The sequence below is a fragment of the Scyliorhinus torazame genome, chromosome 7 (assembly GCF_047496885.1).
Source record: "Scyliorhinus torazame isolate Kashiwa2021f chromosome 7, sScyTor2.1, whole genome shotgun sequence".
Taxonomy (NCBI): Eukaryota; Metazoa; Chordata; class Chondrichthyes; order Carcharhiniformes; family Scyliorhinidae; genus Scyliorhinus; species Scyliorhinus torazame.
Genome location: NC_092713.1, coordinates 208962838 through 208986100, shown reverse-complemented (window position 1 = coordinate 208986100; position 23263 = coordinate 208962838). Strand labels below are relative to the sequence as shown.

The 23263-nt window shown below is 51.4% G+C and overlaps 1 protein-coding gene across 2 annotated transcripts in view; it reads left to right on the top strand.

The window, feature by feature from the left end:
- The window catches only part of LOC140426816 (drebrin-like), a 324386-nt gene that overhangs the window by 232688 nt on the left and 68435 nt on the right, over positions 1 to 23263 (top strand). The gene's annotated exons all lie outside the window — the stretch shown is intronic.

The following is a 23263-nucleotide window of genomic DNA, read 5'->3' as shown; positions in this document are numbered from 1 at the left end:
TTGATGGATGGGCTTAATCAGTAGGCAGAAGATATCTGATTTTGGACGTTACATCAAAATAGTGGATACTACTGATGCACAATCAATTACTCGTGAGACAAGGAGAGTCATACTAATCGGCTTTAATCAGCTAGAACTGTACCCAGCAGCTTCAATACAGAAAGTGAAGGCTGCTGGGACAGCATTGGTTCTTAAAGCCCGCCTCTCAGGGCGGAGCTACGTACGTTGGCCAATGGTAGACTCCTAGGTCTAGCCAATGGGCATCCACCTCTCAGGTACTGCAATACCTGGTATTACCCCAACTGCATAACCATTAGATTGTGCAATAGCTGCATAATTTCCAAATTGGTGCAACTTACAATTACAGATAGACTACTTGGGTGTAAAAAGCTTTTGCCTAGCACACTTCTAGTTGCACTCAACAGTTCTGCCTGCAGTAGTGGATGAGGCTACTGGAGTGGTGCTATGCAGATGATGAGCTCAAAAAGTACAGAAATAGGATGAAATATTACACCAGGGAAGGTATTGGAATCTTACCATCAAAGACATGATAGAAAAATTTGTAGAAAGTGGGAATGTAGCAAATAGTAATTAGCAGAGTTTAGAAGGGAATGTCATGTTTGGCCAAATTTATTGATTTATTTAAAGAAAGAAGAGTAGCACAGAGTCGGAACGCGGGAGATGCAATACATAGAGCCATAGAATTCCTATAGTGCAGAAGGAAGCCATTCGGTCCACAGGGTTTGTACTGACCTTCTGAAAAATCACACTAGCCAGTCCCACTCACCCATCCTGCCCCCGTAACCTAACCTGTACATGCCTGGACACTAAATGCTAACCACTGTGCCACCGTGCCGCCTTTTAACCAACATTTAATGAGGTCAACTCATGACTAAGTTGAAGTCAGGTCACAAGTAGCAGAATGGACAGCAAACCGGCTACAAATCAAAAATCGGAGAGTAGCAGTTAAAGGTAGTTATTCAGACAAGGTGAGAATGTTGTTCCACAGGGGTAAGTGCTGGGACCACAGTTGTTTACCACTTAAGTAAATGACTTAAACTCATGAATCAGAAGTGCTGTTTCAAAATTTATGGGTGGTGTCAAATTTGGAATTGTAGGACTGGATTTTCGGCCGCCCGCCGTCGGCGTGAAATTCCCGATGCAGCGGAGAATCCAGCGTCAGGCTCCCACAAGCGTCGGTATTGAGGTTCGCAGCCCGCGATAGCGAGAGAATGCAAATGGATCATTAAGACACATTTGCATCCTATTAATGGACCGGGCAACATATTCTCCAGGCCCACATGATTCTCCGGTCCTCTGGCCCGGAATCACATGGGCGAGAGTGGTGCAGGTCTTGACAAACGTGGTCCTGACGCAGAGGACCTTGTCAGCCCACCACAAGGGGATACATGAGGGTTTTCATGGCGGGGTCAATGGATATCTACATGATCGGGAGACCTCGGAGCATTTCAAGGATACAGGCAGCAGTCAACAGTTTAAATAATTGGGAGCCTGTACATTACACCAAAGGGGTGAGTTGCTCGTCTTTTACAGCAGCAATGGGAGCTTCAGCATGGCACCCCGATCCCAAGGGGGGCACCCTGACTTCATACCCTTGCCACCAGGTTGGTCCTCACTCATCCCAGAATTCCAGGCATACACCCTGCAGCAAGCCCGAAGGCAATAAAAAAGGTACTTACCTCTTGTCTATAACTCATGCACCAAGTTACCACCCCCCCCCCCCCGGTGACTCCCAGCTTGGAGCAGTGGAGTATAACGAGGGTGGGGGGATGGTTGGTGATTCGGGCTTCCAGCCCGTTAATCACATTCAGATGAAGCCCACTAAAACTGGCGAGGCAAGATCGGAGACTGGGAACGGGTCTGCCATCCTGCGCTGATCTTGTTTTAGGGCTTACACAGCATTCTCCGCTCGATCGGGATTCCCGGGCCGGGATTCTCCGAGCCTCCGTGCCGAAATGCCACTCGCCGCGGGGGCGAAGAATGGGGCCTCAGACCTGCGATCGGCTTCGACGCCGGGTCACGTGAATCAGCACCAGTCGCGCGCACGCGGTCACGCGTTGTCGGTCGGGGGCCATTGAAAGAGGGCCCCGCGGCGATTCTCCACGGCCGACCGGCCGAGTTCCCACCGGCGTGGTTCACGTATGGTTCCACCCAGCGGGAGCGCGGTGTCGCGGTTGCGGAGGCCGTCCTGGTGGGGGGGGGGCGGAGGGATCGGCAGGCGCACGTGATCTGGGGGGGCCTACCTTCCGCGCCGGCCCGCTGTGTGGCTCCGCCATGTTGCGCGGTGCCGGCGCGGAAGCGGCTGCTGCAAACATGCGCGGACCCGCGGCGAGCAGTGCAGGGCCGCGTACGGCAGCGCGGAGCACTCTGGCGCCATGCTGGCCCCCTGTGGGCAACAGAATTGCTGGGCCAAGAGGCCGTTGATGCCGGCGCGAAACACTCCAGTGTTTACGCCGGCGTCAACACTTAGCCGCATTTTTAGAGAACCCCACCTCAGATCTTAGCAGCGGGTGACAGAGAATCCCATCCAATATTTTGGTGTTTTCCCGAACAAGCTTTCTCCATTTTGATCAGTCACAAACAAGGTACTCCCATGAGTCAGAAAGTATGTTTGGGATGCTTTGAGGACATTCCTAAAGCTTTTCCGCTGTGCTCCTGCAGGGAGTCCCTTGCCGCAAGTAGAGCAGTTGTTTTGGGGTTTTGGTATTAGGCATATGATGCACGATCAATCACTACTGAAGCGAGATTGTAGTCCAATTGAAGGCTTTAATGAACAAGTAGTTACCCCAGCAGCTCCGGTACAGAATGACTGCTGTGGGTGAAACACAGACTCTTATGCTCCGCCTGCTGGGCGGAACCAGCAGGCAGGTTCTACCACTCATACTACAGTATAAGGTACATCCCACCTAGGTATCGTGATGCCCCTAATATAGCCTATCACATTCACCCCCTGTTTAAAAAAGAGTCCGCTGGTTTGGTGGCCTTGCTTTTACAGTGGTAGAGGTTACAGCGTTACCCTTTGGTGCCTTTACATGCAATACACATATTTACAGACAATTATTTACAAGTTCATTTTACAACGAAACTATCAGCCGGTCGGGGGCCCTGGTCGTCCTGTGCGATCGCCGCAGTCCCGGCGGTGATGCTGGCACCGGCTCGGGCATCCGTGGCTCTGGGAGCATGTCGTCTTCAGCTTCATCGCATCCAGATGGGGCCAGTGGGAGGACGGATCCTCCTTGGAAGGGGGCTGCGGTGGTGTGCGCCGGTGAAAAAATGGTTGGGGTTGGTGGGGGGGGGGGGGGGGGGGGTGCGGGGGGGGTGAGGGAGGGGATCGAGTGGGGGCCAGATCCCGGAGGGAGACCATGTCTTGTCGGCTGTCGGGGTGCACCACATCGGCGTACTGGGGGTTAGCATGGAGGAGATGTACCCTCTCGACCAGTGGGTCCGACTTGTGGGCCCGTACGTGTTGTGTTTGCGGAGTAGGACGGGTCCGGGGTCTGCCAGCCATGTTGGGAAGCGAGGTCCCCGAGGAGGACTTCCTAGGGAAGGCAAGGAGACGTTCATGAGGTGTTTTGTTGGTAGTAGTGCACAGTAGTGATCGGATAGAGTGAAGTGCATTGGGGAGGACCTCCTGCCATCGGGACACTGGGAGATTCTTGGACAGTAGGGCCAGTAGGACGGCCTTCCAAACCGTCCTGTTCTCCTCTCTACCTGCCCGTTTCCCCGGGGTTGTAACTGGTCGTCCTGCTGGAGGCAATGCCCTTGCTGAGCAGGAATTGACACAGCTCGTCACTCATGAAGGAGGACCCCCTATCGCTATGGATGGAGGCGGAGAAACCGAACAGGGTAAAGATGCTGTGTAGGGCTTTAATGATGGTGACAGCCGTCATGTCGGGACAGGGGATGGCGAAAGGGAACCGGGAGTACTCATCAATCACGTTTAAGAAATACGTGTTGCGGTCGGTGGGGGGAAGGGGCCCTTTGAAATCCACGCTGAGGCGTTCAAAGGGGCGGGAAACCTTCACCAGATGCGCTTTCTCTGGCCTGTCGGAGTGCGGCTTGCACTCTGCGCAGATTTGGCAGTTTCTGGCACTGAAACCTCCTCGATGGAGTAGGGCAGATTGCGGGTTTTAACAAAGTGGAAGAACCGGGTGACCCCCGGGTGGCAGAGGTTGTCGTGGAGGGTCCGGAGTCGGTCTACTTGTACAATGGCACAAATGCCGCGGGACAGGGCATCAGGAGGCTCGTTGAGCTTCCCGGGACGATACAAGATCTCGTAATTATAGGTGGAGAGCTTGATCCTCCACCGTAAGATCTTATCATTCTTACTTTTATCCGGCTGTGCATTGAGAAACATGAAGGCTACTGACCGTTGGTCAGTGAGGAGAGTGAATCTCCTGCCGGCCAGGTAATGCCTCCAATGTCGCACAGCTTCAACGATGGCTTGGGCCTCCTTCTCGATGGAGGAATGGCGGATTTCTGAGGCGTGGAGGGTTCATGAAAAGAAGGCCACGGGTCTGCCCGCCAGATTGAGGGTGGCAGCCAGAGCTACGTCTGATGCGTCACTCTCGACCTGGAAGGGGAGGAACTCATCGATTGCGTGCATCGTCGCCCTGGTGATGTCTGCTTTGATGCGACTGAAATCCTGGAGGGCCTCTGCCGATAGGGGAAAAACCGTGGACTGGATTAGTGGGCGGGCCTTGTCCGCATAATTGGGAACCCACTGGGCGTAATGAGAAAAGAAGCCCAGGCAACATTTCAGGGCCTTGGGGCAGTGGGGAAGGGAAACTCCATGAGGGGGCGCATGCGTTCGGGATTTGGGCCTATGACTCCATCATGCACTACGTAGCCGAGGATGGCTAGGCGTTCGGTGCTAAACACACATTTGTCCTTGTTATAGGTTAAGTTAAGGATTTTTGCGGTATGGAGGTATTTGTGGAGGTTGGTGTCGTGGTCCTGTTGGTCGTGGCCGCAGATGGTGACATTGTCGAGGTACGGGAACGTGGCCCGCAGGCCGTACCAGTCAACCATTCGGTCCATCTCCCGTTGGAAGACCAAGACCCCATTTGTGACACCAAAGGGAACCCTTAGAAAGTTGTAGAGCCGCCCATCTGCTATGAATGCAGTGTACTTACGGTCGTCCGGGCGAATGGGGAGCTGGTGGTAGGCTGATTTAAGGTCTGCTGTGGAGAAAACCTTGTGTTGCGCTATCTGGTTGACCATTTCAGATATGTGGGGGAGAGGGTACGCGTTGAGCTGCGTATACCTGTTGATGGTCTGACTGTAGTCTATGACCATCCTATGTTTCTCCCCGGTCTTTACAACCACCACTTGAGCTCACCAGGGGCTGTTGCTGGCCTCGATAATGCCTTCCTTTAGTTACCGTTGGACTTCCGACCGAATGAAGGTCCGGTCCTGGGGCACTGTACCGTCTGCTCCTGGTGGCGACGGGTTTGCAATCGGGGGTAAGGTTGGCAAACAGGGAAGGCAGGTCGACCTTGAATGTCGCGAGGCCGCAGACAGTGAGGGAGATATGGGGCCGCCGAATTTGAACGTTAAACTTTGCAGGTTAAACTGGAAGTCCAGTCCCCAGAGTGTGGCAGCGCAGAGATGGGGGAGGACGTATAGTCAGAAGTTATTGAACTCCACACCCTGGACCGTGAGGTTGGCTATGCAGTACCCCCGGATCTCCACAGAGTGGGACCCAGAGGCCAGGGAGATCTTTTGTTTGATCGGGTGTACAGCGAGGGAGCAGTGTCTTATTGTATTGGGATGGATGAAGCTCTCCGTGCTCCCAGAGTCGATCAAGCAGGATGTCTTGTGCCCGTTGATGAGTACCGACGTCGTAGCGGTTGAAAGCGTTTGGGGCCGAGACTGGTCCAGTGTCACTGAGGCAAGTTGTGGCAGAAGCGGAGAGATCTCATCAGGCGATACATGGCCAGCCGAGTCGGGGTCCTGAGACGTCATCCAAGATGGCTGCCCCCATGAATCGCACATGGCCTGTGAGGAGAGGAATGACAGAGGGCCCGGTTCGCCTGTGGAGACAGCGGCGGCCGACCGGGCCTGGCATACTGCCACGAGGTGCCCCTTCTCCCCACAGCCCTTGCAGATTGCAGATCGGGCCGGACAGCGTTGCCAGGGGTGTTTGTTTTGCCCGCAAAAATAGCATCCCCCCCCCCCGGGGTTTCCTGGCTGCCGCACTGTACAAGCTTGTGGGGAATTTAGGTGTGCTTTGGTATCGGCTGTGGGTGGGTTCCACCCTGTCCATGTGGGTACTGCGCGGTCGGGAACGTAGGCCTGGGCGTTGCGGGAGGCTACATCCAGGGAGTGCGCAAGTTTCCGTGCCTCTTTATGCCCTAGCGTGTCGTTTTCCAGCAGTCGCTGGCGGATTTTAAAGGACTGCATGCCCGCAACAAAAGCATCCCCTATTAAGATTTTGGTGTGGTCATTGGCTGAGACTTGTGGACAGTTACAGTTTCTCCCTAACACTAACAATGCGCGGTAAAAATTGTTCAATGATTCCCCTGGGATCTGCCGTCTGGTAGCAAAAGATGCCGAGCATATACTTGATTCACAGTGTGGACGTAGTGCTCTTCTAACAAAGTCATTGCGTCCTCGAAACCGTCCGCGTCTTCGATAAGTGTGATGAATGATATCTGTATACGCATGTACCTTTAATACGTAGGCCCCTTTAAGACCGGGTTTGGAACCCTGGGGGACTCCGCCTCTGGCTCCGCCCCCAGGGAACTGTATATAATGTTACGTTCAGTGGGCAGCGTGCAGTGAGCACACTTCTCGGCAGCTGTCTGGTTCTCTGGTAATTAAAGCCTTTGAATTATCAATCTTCTCTCCTGAGTCGTAATTGAGGGTATCTCAATTTAATAACCAGACTACATCAAGATGGACAGCGGTCTAAAGCCGGAGAAGCTCAATTTGGACACTCGGTCGCCGGAGGCCACTGAAATTTTTTAATACTGGCTCCGGTGTTTTGAGGCCTATCTGAATTCCTCAAAGACTGAAGTTGACGGACCTCACAAGCTGAGCTTACTACATGCCCGGGTGGGCCACCGACTATCCTCCGTGATCGAGAAAGTTACGACGTACAAAACGGCGGTCGAAATCCTACAGAAGCGCTTCGTAAAGCCGATAAACGAGGTACACGCCAGGCATTTGCTCTCGACATGCCGCCAGCGTTCCAGAGAAACGCTTGGAGAGACTCACCGCACTCGCCAGGAACTGCGACCATAAAGAGGTGATGGCAGAAGTCCACATGAACTTACATATTCGTGATGCTTTTGTGTCCGGTATCTGATCCACGTACATCCGGCAGCGGCTCCTAGAAGACGGAGCTAAGAACCTCCAAGGCACGGTAATGCTCGCCTCTTCTCTGGAAGCAGCCCACCATAATCTCCGCACGTACTCCGCGGACCTTGCGAACCCCTCTCGATCCCCCCCAGACTTGGCCACGCTTCAGGCCCGCGCCACGCGGCAACCCGCTCACACCGGGGGCCCCCATGCTATTTCTGTGGGCAAGGCCAGCACTCACGCCCGCGTTGCCCGGACCGCTCCGCTATCTGCAACGAATGCGGAAAGAAGGGGCACTTCGCGAAGGTCTGCCTGGCTGGGCCGAAAGGCCAGAAACAAAAATCTCATCGGGCCCAGAAATCAAACTCCCGGGACCACAGGCCCCGCAACGTGGCCGCGCGGCGGCCGGACACGCCTACGTCCGATGCGTCATCGGCCTCGTGCAAGTCATGGAGGCGGCCATCTTGGCTGCGGCCATCTTCAAAACCCAACACGTGCGACCGACGGTGGTGGCCATTTTGTGACTTCCGGCGGCCATTTTGTGAGTCCGACTCAACTGAGGACTCTGACTGCCCACAACTAGGAGCGATCACGCTCAATCAATCTCGGCCGAAGCACCTGCGAATATCAATGATGCAGGTTCAAAATAACGGCCGCGACACACCCTGCCTTTTTGACTCCGGGAGCATGGAGAGTTTTATCCATCCAGACACGGTAAGATGCTGCTCCCTGCGCACCTATCCCACCTCCCAAACTATCACCCTCGCATCTGGGTCTCATTCGGTCCAAATCACGGGGTATTGTGGTGCGAACCTCGCTATTCAAGGCGCCAAATACGCCCGTTTTACACTTTATGTCCTCCCTCACCTCTGCGCCCCCCCTGCTGCTCGGTCTGGACTTTCAGTGCAGCCACCGAAGCCTGACACTGAAGTCCGGAGGGCCCCTGCCCCCACTCATGGTATGTAACCTGGCGACACTCAAATTTGCACTACCCCTCCTCTTCGCGAACCTCACCCCCGACTGTAAGCCCGTCGCCACCAGGAGTCGGCGGTACAGTGCCCAAGACATGACTTTCATCAAGTCAGAGTTTCAGCGGCTACTAAAAGAAGGGGTCATAGAGGCTAGCCTTGGAGGGCACAAGTACTGGTAGTCCGCTCCGGGGAAAAACAACGTATGGTGGTGGACTATAGTCAGACCATAAACCGCTTTACGCAACTCGATGCGTACCCACTTCCCCGCATAGCAGAAATGGTGAACCAAATCGGCCAGTATTGAGTATTCTCCACGGTCGACCTAAAATCTGCCGATCATCAACTCCCTATCCACCCAGAGGACCACCCCTATACGGCCTTCGAAGCAGCCGGTTGGCTCTTCCACTTCCTCAGGTTCCCTTTTGGCGTCACAAACTGAGTCTCCGTTTTCCAAAGGGCGATGGATCAAATGGTGGACAAGTACGGCTTACGGGCTACATACCCTTACTTGGACAACGTCACCATCTGCGGCCATGACCAGCAGGGCCACGACGCAAACCTGAGGAAGTTCCTCCAGACCGCCCGGGCCCTCAATCTGACATACAACAAAGAGAAATGCGTTTTCCACACAACCCAGCTAGCCATCCTCGGCTATGTCGTGGAAAACGGGGTCCTAGGCCCAGACCCCTTAAGGAACTTCCCCTCCCCCGTAGCCTCAAGGCACTCAAGCGGTGCCTGGGGCTCTTTTCCTATTATGCCCAGTGGGTCCCCAGATATGCGGACAAAGCCCGGCCACTCATTAAGACCACGGTTTTTCCCCTGACGGCTGAGGCTCAGTCGGCCTTCAGTCGTATCAAGGCTGATATCATCAAGGCCGCCATGCACGCGGTGGACGAAACCATTCACTTCCAGGTAGAAAGCGACGCATCAGACGTCGCCCTGGCTGCTACCCTCAACCAGGCAGGCAGACCAGTAGCGTTCTTCTCCCGAACCCTCACCGCCTTGGAAATTCGACACTCTGCAGTCGAGAAGGAGGCACAAGCCATAGTGGAGGCCGTGTGGCAATAGAGGCACTACCTCGCCCTCGTCACCAACCAACAGTCGGTCGCCTTTATATTCGATAACGCACAACGGGGCAAAATAAAGAATGATAAAATTCTGAGGTGGAGGATCGAACTCTCCACCTACACGTACGATATTACATATCGTCCGGCGATGCTCAACAAGTCCCCAGATGCCCTGTCCCGCGGCACGTGCGCCAACACACAAAAAGACCGCTTGAAGGCCATCCATGATGACCTCTGCCACCCGGGGGTCACCCGGCTTGCCCATTTCATCAAGTCCCACAACCTACCTTACTCCACCGAGGAAGTCAAGGCCATGACCAAGGCTTGCCAAATCTGCGCGGAGTGCAAACCGCACTTCTACAGACCAGACAGGGCCCGCTGGTAAAGGCCTCTGGGCCCTTTGAGCGACTAAGCGTGGACTTCAAAGGGCCCCTCCCGTCCACCAACCGCAATATTTATTTCCTCACTGTCATCGATGAATTCTCCCGCTTACCCTTCGCTGACCCCTGCCCCGAAATTACCATGGCCTCCGTAATCAAGGCACGACCAGCTATAACCCGCAGGGAAACGGGCAGGTGGAGAGGGAGAACGCGACAGTTTGGAAGGCTGTCCTTCTAGCCCTACGGTCAAGAAGTCTCCCAACCACCCGCTGGCAGGAGGTCCGACCCGATGCCATACACTCCATTAGGTCGCTCCTCTGTACGGCCACGAACGAGACCCCTCACAACCGTTTGTTTGTCTACCCCAGGAAGTCCACCTCTGGGATCTCACTTCCACGTTGGCTGACGACTCCGGGACCAGTTCTACTCCGGAGGCACGTGAGGAGCCATAAGACAGATCCGCTGGTCGAGAGGGTCCAATTACTACACGCAAACCCTCAACACGGCTACGTCGAGCACCCCGACGGCAGGCAGGACACCGTTTCCCTGCGAGACCTGGCACCCGCTGGCTCGCCCACCGACACCCCCCCTTCTACCGACGCTCCCCTCCCCGCACCGGCTGTCGACTCCGACAGCGTTCCCCCCCCATAGCGCCCCCCCAGCCAGCGCCGGCACCAATCACCCGAGTCACCCCGGATATCCCCCCTGCTCCAACGCGGGCAAAGGCTCAGACAACTGTGCTCCCGGATATATCACCACCGAGGACGACAGGTATCCACTGCACCACCACCGGAGCTTGGAAGGTCGACACAGACAATCAGACCACCCAAAAGACTGAACATATAATTCCATTTCATCCCCGACGGACTATGCGTTTTTTTAAAACAGGGGGTGAATGTGATGAATGATATCTGTATGCACATGTACCTTTAATGCGTAGGCCCCTTTAAGACCGGGTTTGGAACCCTAGGGGACTCCGCCTCCGGCTCCGCCCCCATGGAACTGTATATAATGTTCCGTTCAGTGGGCAGCGTGCAGTGAGCACACTTCTCGGCAGCTGTCTGGTTCTCTGGTAATTAAGAACAAAGAACATTACAGCACAGGAACAGGCCCTTCGGCCCTCCCAGCCTGCGCCGCCATCCAGATCCTTTATCTAAACCTGTCACCTATTTTCCAAGTATCCACTTCCCTCTGTTCCCTGCCCGTTCATATACCTGTCTAGATGCATCTTAAATGATGCTATTGTGCCCGCATCTACCACCTCCGCTGGCAAAGCGTTCCAGGCACCCACCACTCTCTGCATAAAAAACTTTCCACACACATCTCCCTTAAACTTTCCCCCTCTCACCTTGAAATCGTGACCCCTTGTAATTGACACCCCCACTCTTGGAAAAAGCTTGTTGCTATCCACCCTGTCCATACCTCTCATAATTTTGTAGACCTCAATCAGGTCCCCCCCTCAACCTCCGTCTTTCCAACGAAAACAATCCTAATCTACTCAACCTTTCTTCAAAGCTAGCACCCTCCATACCAGGCAACATCCTGGTGAACCTCCTCTGCACCCTCTCGAAAGCATCCACATCCTTCTGGTAATGTGCCGACTTCACTGCACGCAGTATTCCAAATGTGGCCTAACCAAAGTCCTATACAACTGTAACATGACCTGCCGACTCTTGTACTCAATATCCCGTCCGATGAAGGCAAGCATGCTGTATGCCTTCTTGACCACTCTATCGACCTGCGTTGCCACCTTCAGGGTACAATGGACCTGAACTCCCAGATCTCACTGTACATCAATTTTCCCCAGGTCTCTTCCATTAACCGTATAGTCCGTTCTTGAATTAGATCTTCCAAAATGCATCACCTCGCATTTGCCTGGATTGAACTCCATCTGCCATTTCTCTGCCCAACTCTCCAATCTATTTATATTTTGCTGTATTCTCTGACAGTCCTCCTCGCTATCTGTAACTCCACCAATCTTAGTATCATCTGCAAACTTGCTAATCAGACCACCTATACCTTCGTCCAGATCACCCTATTGCTCCTACATTTTTCTATAATCTGTCTACATATTTGTACCTCTACTTCACGCTCGCTTTTGGGAGGCCTGTAGTAAAGTCCCAACAATGTTAGTGCACCCTTCCTATTTCTTAGCTCTACCCATATTGCTCAAATCCTACATCGTGCCCTCCTTAATCATAGCTGTGATATCACCTCTGACCAGTAATGCAACTCCTCCACCCCTTTTACCTCCCTCTCTATCCCTCCTGAAGCTGGGATATTTAGTTGCCAGTCTTGCCCTTCCCTCAACCATCTCTTCCCTGTCTACTCTTCCCCTTAGTCACATTGAGTTTATTATCTAGTACCTTACTGGCTTTAGTTGCTGCCTCTTTACTGACCTCTAACTTCCTAAACTGGTTCCCATCATTTATGTATATCGCAAACAATAATGGTCCGAGCACGGATCCCTGTGGAACACCACTAGTCACCGTTCTCCATTTTGAGACACTTCCTTACACCACTACTCTCTGTCTCCTGTTGCCCAGCCAGTTCTTTATCCATCTAGCTAGTACAGCCTGAACCCCATACGACTTCACTTTTTCCATCAACCTGCCATGGGAAACTCTATCAAACGCCTTACTGAAGTCCATGTATATGACATCTACAGCCCTTCCCTCATCAATTAACGTTGTCACTTCCTCAAAGAATTCTATTAGGTTTGTAAGACATGACCTTCCCTGCACAAAACCATGCTGCCTATCACTGATAATTCTATTTTCTTCCAAATGTGAATAGATCCTATCCCTCAGTATCTTCTCCAACAGTTTGCCTACCACTGACGTCAAACTCACAGGTCTATAATTCCCTGGATTATCCCTGCTACCCTTCTTAAACAAAGGGACAACATTAGTAACTCTCCAGTCCTCCGGGACCTCACCCGTGCTCAAGGATGCTGCAAAGATATCTGTTAAAGCCCCAGCTATTTCTTCCCTCGCTTCCCTCAGTAACCTGGGATAGATCCCATCCGGACCTGGGGATTTGTCCACCTTAATGCCTTTTAGAATACCCAAAACTTCCCCTTCCTTATGCCGACTTGACCTAGAGTATTTAAACATCCATCCTTAGCCTCAACATCCGTCATGTTCCTCTCCTTGGTGAATACCGATGCAACGTACTCATTAAGAATCTCGCCCATTTCCTCTGACTCCACGCATAAATTCCCTCTTTTGTCTTTTAGTGGGCCAATCCTTTCTCTAGTTACCCTCTTGCTCCTTATATACAAATAAAAAGCTTTGGGATTTTCCTTAACCCTGTTAGCCAAAGATATTTCATGACCCCTTTTAGCCCTCTTTATTGCGCGTTTGAGATTTGTCCTACTTTCCCGATATTACTCCAAAGCTTCATCAGATTTAAGTCGCCTACATCTTATGTATGTTTCCTTTTTCATCTTAGCTAGTCTCACAATTCCACCCGTCATCTATGGTTCCCTAATCTTGCCATTTCTATCCCTCATTTTCACAGGGACATGTCTGTCCTGCACTCTAATCAACCTTTCCTTAAAAGACTCCCACATTTCAAATGTGGATTTACCCTTAAAAAGCTGCTCCCAATCCACATTCCCTAGCTCCTGCCGAATTTTGTTATACTTGGCCTTTCCCCAATTTAAAACTCTTTCTTTAGGACCACTCTCGTCTTTGTCCATGAGTATTCTAAAACTTACGGAATTGTGATTGCTATTCCCAAAGTAATCACCGACTGAAACTTTAACCACCTGGATCATTCCCCAATACCAGTATGGCCCCTTCCCGAGTTGGACTATTTTCATACTGCTCTAAAAAACCCTCCTGGATGCTCCTTACAAATTCTGCTCCATCTACGCCTCCAACACTACATGAGTCCCATTCAATGTTGGGGAAGTTTAAATCTCACATCACGATCACCCTATTGCTCCTACATTTTTCTATAATCTGTCTACATATTTGTACCTCTACTTTTACCTCCCTCTCTATCCCTCCTGAAGCTGGGATATTTAGTTGCCAGTCTTGCCCTTCCCTCAACCATCTCTTCCCTGTCTACTCTTCCCCTTAGTCACATTGAGTTTATTATCTAGTACCTTACTGGCTTTAGTTGCTGCCTCTTTACTGACCTCTAACTTCCTAAACTGGTTCCCACCCCCCTGCCACATTAGTTTAAAACCTCCCCAACAGTGTTAGCAAAAGCACCTCCTAGGACATTGGTTCCAATCCTGCCCAGGTGTAGACCATCCGATTTGTAATGGTCCCACCGCCCCCAGAACCGGTTCCAATGTCCCAAAAATCTGAACCCCTCCCTCCTGCACCATCTCTCAAGCCATGTATTCATTCTGACTATTCTTGAATTTCTACTCCGACTGTCTCGTGGCACTGGTAGCAATCCTGAGATTACTACCTTTGAGGTCCTACTTTTTAACTTATCTCCTAACTCCCTAAATTCTGATTGTAGGACCTCATCCTGTTTTGTACCTATATCGTTGGTGCCTATATGCACCACGACAACTGGCTGTTCACCCTCCCCCTTCAGTATGTCCTGCAGCCGATCTGAGACATTCCTGACCCGTGCACCCGGGAGGCAGCATACCATTCGGGAGTCTCGTTTTCGACCACAGAAACGGCTGTCTACTCCCCTTACGATTGAATCCCCTATGACTATAGCCCTGCCAGTTTTTTTCCCGCCCTTCTGTGCAGCAGAGCCAGCCACGGTGCCATGAGCCTGGCTACTACTGCCTTCCCCTGGTGAGTCATCTCCCCCAACAGTATCCAAAACGGTATTTCAGTTTTGGAGGGAGATGACCGCAGGGGACACCTGCACTGCCTTCCTGCTCTTTCTCTGCCTTTTGGTCACCCATTCCCTGTCTCCCTCACCAATCCTAATTTGCGGCGTGACCAACTCACTGAACGTGCTATCCACGACCTCCTCAGCATCGCGGATGCTCCAAAGTGAGTCCATCCGCAGCTCCAGAGCCGTCATGTGGTCTAACAGGAGCTGCAGCTGGACACACTTCCCGCACATGAAGGAGTCAGGGGCATCGGCCGCGTCCCTGAACTCCCACATTGAGCACGAGGAGCATAAGACGTGTCTGGGATCTCCTGCCATTTTTACACTTTACCGTAACTGATTACAAATATAATATCAAATAATGAATAGGTGAAAGGAATAAGGATTTTACTTACCATTCACAATACTTACCAACCCACGAAATTTTTCCCAGCTACGTACCTTCCCGACAGACCCCTGGCCACTGCTCCCACCGAATATCTGAAGGCTGCTTCTCCTGCAAGGTAAGTTTTTAAAGGGTAAACTTACCTTCCCGACAGACCCCTGGCCACTGCTCCCGGCGAAAATCTGAAGCTATAACTTGCGGATAAAAGAAAAAGAAAAGAGAGAGCTTACCTGATATTCATTCACCCCCCTTAGGTTAGAGGAGGTGGAAGGGTGGGAGACACTACAAGTGTAGTGTCTCGGGTTTAGGAACCGCCCAACTTAAATAGAGGTAAAAATCAAACACTTAAACACCTAACTGAATCCCAAGCTGCACTCACTGCGCTCCGGCTCCCTCTCTCTCTCCCGCTCCCGGAAATGAAGGCCACTGGAACCTGGGGGCAAGTTTGAACACCTACCTGAATCCAAAGCTGCACTCCGGCTCCCTCTCTCTCTCCCGCTCCCGAAAATGTAGGCCGCTGGAACCTGGGGGCAAGTTTAAACACCTACCTGAATCCCAAGCTACACTGGCTGCGCTCCGGCTCCCTCTCTCTCTCCCGCTCCCAAAAATGAAGGCCGCTGGAACCTGGGGGCAAGTTTAAACACCTACCTGAATCCCAAGCTGTGCTCCGGCTCTCTCTCTCTCTCCCGCTCCCGAAAATGAAGGCCGCTGGAACCTGGGGGCAAGTTTAAACACCTACCTGAATCCCAAGCTACACTGGCTGCGCTCCGGCTCCCTCTCTCTCTCCCGCTCCCAAAAATGAAGGCCGCTGGAACCTGGGGGCAAGTTTAAACACCTACCCGAATCCCAAGCTGTACTCTCTGTGCTCCGGCTCCCTCCCTCTCTCCCGCTCCCGAAAATGAAGGCCGCTGGAACCTGGGGGCAAGTTTAAACACCTACCTGAATCCCAAGCTGCACTCGCTGCGCTCCAGCTCCCTCTCTCCCGCTCCCGGAAATGAAGGCCGCTGGAACCTGGGGGCAAGTTTAAACACCTACCTGAATCCCAAGCTGCACTCGCTGCGCTCCAGCTCCCTCTCTCTCTCCCGCTCCCGAAAAGCCTTTGAATTATCAATCTTCTCTCCTGAGTCGTAATTGAGGGTATCTCAATAAGCGTGTAGATTTCTGGGCTCACCCTTGAGTGGAGATCTTGCATTTTCTGTTCTTCCATGGCGGTAGTCGGGGCCGTCCTGATGTACCCATTGAAACATGCCAGCCGATGTTTAAAAGTTGCTGCTGCATTTGCCGCGTGGGGGTTGATTTGTAGACACTCTGGCTTGATGCGGAGAGCAGCCATTCTTCAATTTTGTTCATTACATTGATGCACGGTCAATCACTACTGAAGCGAGATTGTCGTCCAATTGAAGGCTTTAATGAACAAGTAGTTACCCCAGCAGCTCCGGTACAGAATGACTGCTGTGGGTGAAGCACAGACTCTTATGCTCCGCCTGCTGGGCGGAACCAGCAGGCAACGTCTACCACTCATACTACAGTATAAGGTACATCCCACCTAGGTACTGCGATACCCCTAATATAGCCTTCCACAACATATGAATGACATTGCCCAGCCAGAGGAACTGGTTTTGAGTGAATAATGGCTTGAAATTTGGGAGAGGAAGCTGCTGGATTGCTTTTTGTGGTGTTTGATTTGGAGGAACTTGCAAAGGCATCTTCTATAGAACTTTGAATAGATCATACTTTGAGTACTGTGCAGTGTTACTGTTCGAATTACAAACAATACAGAAGCACCTGAGAAAATGCAAAAAGAATTTACAGGGATGATACCAGAACTAAGAAGGTACAATTGTCAGGACAGACTAAACAGGATATGGGTCCTCTCTCTTGCAGACACTCTCAGATGACCTGATAACGATCTTCAAAATTATGATGGAATCTAGTAGGGTAGTTCCAGAGAAGATGCGAAAGTGTATTAAAAAAAAGACATAAATATAGTCACTAATGCATTCAATGAGGTTTCAACAGAAACTTCTTTGGTCAATGCTGAGAATGTGGAACTTCCTGCCACATTGAATGATTGAAGCAATTGCAAAGATCTGCTTGCTTCTTGCGTGGAGCATAAATACCAGCATAAACCTGTCGGGCTGAATGATCAGTTGCTGCAAATTCTATTTTAAAACATTAGGCTGAGGGTGTGGATATCCTTATTAACAAATTCCACTTTAATTGCTATCTTATTTTCCAAATTTCCCTTGATGTATTTGCACCTCTACTCTATTTGTTTCCCACTTTATTACAGTGAGTGCAGTTCAAAAAAAACTTACATTTGCATTGCATCTTTAATGAGCATAGGATGTTCCAAAGTGCTTTGTGATGCACTATCAATTACCACAAAGACGAGAGTAGTGGAATAATCGAGGCTTTATTGAGCAAAGATGTTGTGCCTCCCGTAGCTGCCACCAGAATGGCTGCAGCACCGGCGAGCGCACACGTTTATACGCCGCCTACTGGGCGAAGCCAGCAGGCAGGGATTTACACATGTACCTCTATTATACGTGTCTTACCGTAAAACAGATAATACTGCTAGTGGTGACTACCGCACTTTGCAGCCAATGAAGTATTTTTGAAGGGTAGGAAACATGACAACCAATTGGTGCACAATAAGCTCCCACAAACAGCAACCTGACTTTAACCAAATGATCTGTTTTGTGATGTTCTTTGCAGGATAATTATTGACCAGGGAGTCAAGGCTAACTGGCTTGTTTTTCTTCAACATAGTGCCATGGGATCTCTTATGTCCACCTGGGAAGTCTAAAGATGGCACCTCCAGAGTGCAGCACTCCCTCAGTCCTGCACTGAACATTTAGCCTTCATATCAGTACTCAGGTCATGCAGAGAGTGGTGAGGTGGGCGGCGGGGACTTAAATCCACAACTTTAGACAGTGCTGAGGTTGCGAAAGATGCTATATAAATGCAAGCCTTTGCTCGTTTCGAGTCTCAAGGCAGAAATTAATGCCCCCCCCCCAGCAGGTAGTTATGTGGCAGAGGGCATTAAATTGGGCAGGAGAGTGCAGGTGGGTACCTTGCCACCTTGCCTCCTCTGCGTGATTAGGTCCGTGGCAAGGAGGCTCATGTACGGCTTTTTTGCTGGACACTAAATGGTGCCCTTAAGTGAACAATTAATGATGCCCACTTCAGGGCCTCATCCCGCTGCCACTGGACTTCAACCAGGGGACTTGCCACGCAGGAAGCCCAAAAAGCAAACACTATCGGGTTTGCTTGCAGGCTCTCAGTGCGGGGCCCTCGTTCAAAGGCACTAATCAGGGACCCAGCATTGGGATGATAGGCCTGCTGAGAGACTCTTTCTGGCCTTTCTTCCTCTCCCCTGTATCAAACCTGCCCAAGATGGCCTCCCCCTCCCCATAATCCCCTTCCTGCCCTCACTCACCAGTTGCCTGGGTCCTTCAGCAATATCCTGGGCTTCTGGTTGGTGCATTGCCGGCAACTTCCACTTTTGCTTCTGCTGCTGACATACAATGGAGAGCTGCCAATCTCTGATTAGCCAGCAGTTTGGGTGGGATTGGCATGCCCAAGCTCCTAAATCCTGAAGAAGGCCTTCAGCAGGACGCTGATGGGAATAGCGGGCCCTTCCAAAAGGAGGCAATGAGGGACTCTCACCAGCTCTCCAACCAGCAAGTGAGCCCCCCTACGCCGGAATTAAATTTGGCCCAAATTTTCCAAAGGGTCTTCCATATTTCTCCAAACAAAATGTACCAACTCACATCTATCCATATTGAAATTTATTTGCCATTTGAATGCCCATTGTGCGCGCACAAATGCTTGTCCGTGTCCGCTACGAGCACGAATGGCAGTGCAAGCGCCATCCTGCCTGAAAGGCAGTGCAGGGCGGCACAATGGCACTGCTGCCTCACAGCACCAGGGGCCCGGGTTCAATTCCAGCCTTGGGTCACTATCGGTGTGGAATTTGCACATTCTCCACTTGTCTGCATGGGTTGCCTCCGGGTGCTCCGGTTTCCTCCCACAGTCCAAAGATGTGCAGGTTAGGTGGATTAATCATGCTAAATTGCCCCTTAGTGTCCAAAGATATGAGGTTACAGGGATAGAGTGACGGGTTGGGTATGAGTGAGGTGCTCTTTCAGTGCGGAGGGTCAGTGCGGACTCTATGGGCGAATGGCCTCCTTCTGCAAGTACGGATTCTAAGTTACAAAACCTCACGAGAATCATAAAATGAGACTCGCGAAGGCAAGATGCAGGGCGGGATTCTCCCCTACCCGGCGGGGCTGCGAGGTCCCAGCAGGATGGAGTGGTGTGAACCACTCCGGCGTCGGCCCGCCCCAAAGGTGCGGATTTCTCCGCACCTTTAGGGGCCAAGCCCTCACCTTTAGGGGCTAGGCCCGCACCGGAGTGGTTGCCGTCCCGCCGGCTGGCGTGGAAGGCCTTTGGCGCCACGCCAGCCGGGGCCGAAGGGACTCCGCCGGTCGGCGGAAGTCCGCGCATGCGCGAGAGCGTCAGCGGCTGCTGACGTCATCCCCGCGCATGCGCAGGAGGGGGTCACCTCCGCATCGGCCATCGCGGAGGCTATGGCCGACACGGAGGGGAAAGAGTGCCCCCACGGCACAGGCCCGCCCGCGGATCGGTGGGCCCCGACCGCGGGCCAGGCCACCGTGGGGGCACCCACTGGGGCCAGATCACCCCGCGCCCCCCCAGGACCCCGCAGCCCGCCCGCGCCGCCTGGTCCCGCCGGTAAGGTGGGACCCAGCGGGGACTCGGAGATTCCCGCCCCAGTTTTTTGATTTCCCCCACCCTTCACTGGTGATGTTATGGCGGGAACCTCATTTCAATAAAATTGAATATAATTAACGGGCTTCCCTGCCATTTAGAATCGCCAACCTGATATCACGTTGGCGAGGTTTACAATTGCTTTTTGCAAATGTGAAGCAGTCAGAGGGAGCCCGCGCGGGGGAAAGGGGCAGAGTGCATATGTAAGTAGAGCACTTGGGTGACCTGGCGCATTGGCACTTCCCCTGGCACTGCCAGGGTTGCAGTGCCACGGGACAGTGCTGGGCTGGCCCTCTGGGTGCTCCATTAGCGGGGTTCTCCTTATGTGTGTGGGGTGGTGCGCCTGGGATAGAGTTCCCTGTATCCGTGGGGTGGGAGTTGGGTTACCCCAGTGTGTGTGGTGGCGTGTTCCCCATATCTGGGGAGAGGGGGCGGGGGGTGGTATATTTTCTTTAATGCAGATAAAGGGGCCCCAATCTCTAGAGAGCTGTCGTTGCCGGCTCTATCAAGCCCAACTCTGCCACGCCTTCAGATTTTCTGTGCACAGTGTGCCAGATAATCTGGAGAAACCCTGGTTTCCCCAGCTGAAGAGCTGCACGCCGGTTTACCTGCCTCAACCAGTACTCTTCCACCAGTGCACTGAGTGGAAAATTCCGCCCTACAAGTTTGTTAACGTCGCCTAGTATTTTGTTGCAGTCTCACACAGCCCTTTTCAAATGGATTTAACTTCACGGCCCCCAGCGATCCATGTTTGGACTTTAATCGCCCTTTCAAGGGGCTGGTTTAGCACAGTGGGCTAAACAGTTGGCTTGTAATGCAGGTTCAATTCCCGTACCAGCCTCCCCGAACAGCCGCCGGAATGTGGCGACTAGGGGCTTTTCACAGTAACTTCATTGAAGCCTACTTGTGACAATAAGCAATTCTTATTATCATTATTAAGTATCCCCATCATTGGCTCTGTGACAATTTTTGTCTTCTTCTATTCTGTGTAGGGTCTTGAGTTTAAAGTCATGAATGCAATAAAAGTTCACGTTACTTGTGTATTTGTAGGAATAAAAATAATTAGTCCTGGTATGTTGGTAACATTAAACGTTAATATTTGAAGGTTTCTTTTTGTTTTACAATGTAAACCTCAACTGATTTTCAACTGAGTAGTGTAATCTCACGTGAGGCACCATCTGCTGTCTAAGTGCAGGCTGTCAAACACCAGCTCACACTGACTTCAGCTTTTATTTCAAACACTGCACCGTCTCCGTCCTACCAACCTCCCAACACTCCCCCACCCCCACTCCTCCACAATCATTGTAACGTGCTGAGAGAACAGCGTCTTGTGACAAAACTGGGAGATTTTGTCTTTTATTTAGCTTTAGAAGCAATGGATGTTCTGGTCAAAATTGTATCAGCCAGCTGTGTCTCTTGGATGACTTAAAGAAATTGCCTTTGATCTGTATTTAAATCGGTCTGTGGAGTGCTAATTAATGCGACTGGTTGAAATGATCTAAAACCATTTTAAATATTTGCCTGTGCCCATAATCGGCTGAATTTGTCCTGTGACCTCATTATTATATGTGGTTGTCTGAGATTTTGTATTGTTAATTGTGTGACCTAATATTTCTGGTATTATTGATATGGAAATTCATTTTAGCATTCGTAAATTAACTGCTGGAAATAAAGAGCCCTTTGATCTGTTGAACTTGATCTAGCTGAGCAAGTGAAGTTCCTTTGTGTTTTATTTTGGCTGGTTGGCACTGTCAACTGAGAAGCCAGCTTCAAGGCAAAACACATAAACTAGAAGATTTTGCAGCAAAGCACAGTTTCGGAGACCAAATAAAGGCAACTAAAATATTATACCAGAGCCAGAAATTAGAAATTCTCCTCACGGCTTGTTCTAAAAACATTTTATAAACTTTAAGATCATTATTTGCTTGTTTGCTTCAATAGACCTGGGGCTGGATTCTCCATTTTTGGGACTATGTCCCCACACAGGAAAACTGGCGGCAAAAGGAAACAGATTCACAGACTTGCAGTGGGCTAGCAGGCAACTGTCGTGGAGCTTGCAGCTCCAGCTGCCGATACGGCCCCCCGTACTTCCGGGTCAGAGGCCACGCACTCGCATGGCAGCAGCTGCGCCGTGCTCCATGGCGGACTCAGCCCGGGACCTGGACCGCCAAAATAGTGCCCCGCACTGGCCGCTCGCCCAACCCGCACCGCCCGCACACAAAACCCCCAGTCCCAAATGAGGCCCCCCCCCCCCCCTGCCCTCCGACGATCAACCCTCCCTCGACTGTGGTGGCCGCGGACTGAGTCTGGAGTCGCCTTGTGAGTTTCCCGAATGGCAGGACCACATTAGAAACACGGCGTCGGGAATTTGGCCGGCCGGGGACGGAGAATAGCGGAGAATAGCGGGACTGGCCTCAGGCAATGGCCTGAGGCGGTGGATATTCGGCGCGGTGTACTCCCTGAGCACGCCACTTTTCGGGGGGCAGAGAATCACAGAACCGCCCCGTGATTTTGGCATCAGGGTGCGGAGAATCCAGCCCCCTTTCAGTTTAGTAGAACTTTTTAGGAATTTAGGAAAAGAAAGTCATTCCCTTCTTCGACATTATCCATTCTTGAGCATATGCAGCAGTTCTGCTCTTAGCTCTGCTTGTGAAATGAGAGGATGTAGTGTGAATAAATTAAAGTCAAATTCACTTTGTGACTGCAAAATAGAATATTTGTTAATCCTCTGTTAAAACTCCCTTATCACAAGGGGTGTGGTTTATAGAGAGCCATTAAAGGAGATGCTGCTTTGAAGAAAGAGAGACACAGTTTAGAAAATCTCAGTTTAGAAAATCTCTCTCTTTCTGACCCAATGCCCCTTGTACTGTACCGTCTGACTTTTTCACCTGGCCCAGTCCCCTGCCTCAATTATTTGTGCTGACAGTTCATTTTTGTCTCCTTGCCTTCACTGGAACAGCTTGTGGCTATAGTCAGATTTGCACTAATCGAATTTGTCCAAGTAACGTGGGTAAGTCTGATCAGCCAACAATTATGAGCCTTACATTCCAGCTTTATGAATGGAAATAAAGCCCTTTGTCAATCTAAATGTTTTTGGTAATCTGTCAATTGAAATGCACAAGACAATTTGAGGCAACATTTGCTTTATACTGACCATCAATTAGGTAGGAATATGGAGAGTGACAACTGAATCCCTCATATGCGCATACACCAAGCATGCATATTTTTACCTATTTTCTAATGCATCCTGTTTCAAGCATTTTAATCCAAGGAGAGTTCTGTGATTGGGGAAATCCATTGTAAACCATTGTGTGATTTACAATTTTTGAACACGGTGCATGGGGGCACAGTGGTTAGCACTGCTGCCTCATAACTCCAGGGTCCCGTATTCTATTCCGGCCTCGGGTGACTGTGTGGAATTTGCACTTCCTCCCCGTGTCTGCATGGGTTTCCTCCGGGTGCTTCGGTTTCCTCCCACAAGTCCAAAGAAGTGCAGGTTTGGTGGATTGGCCATTCTAAATTGCC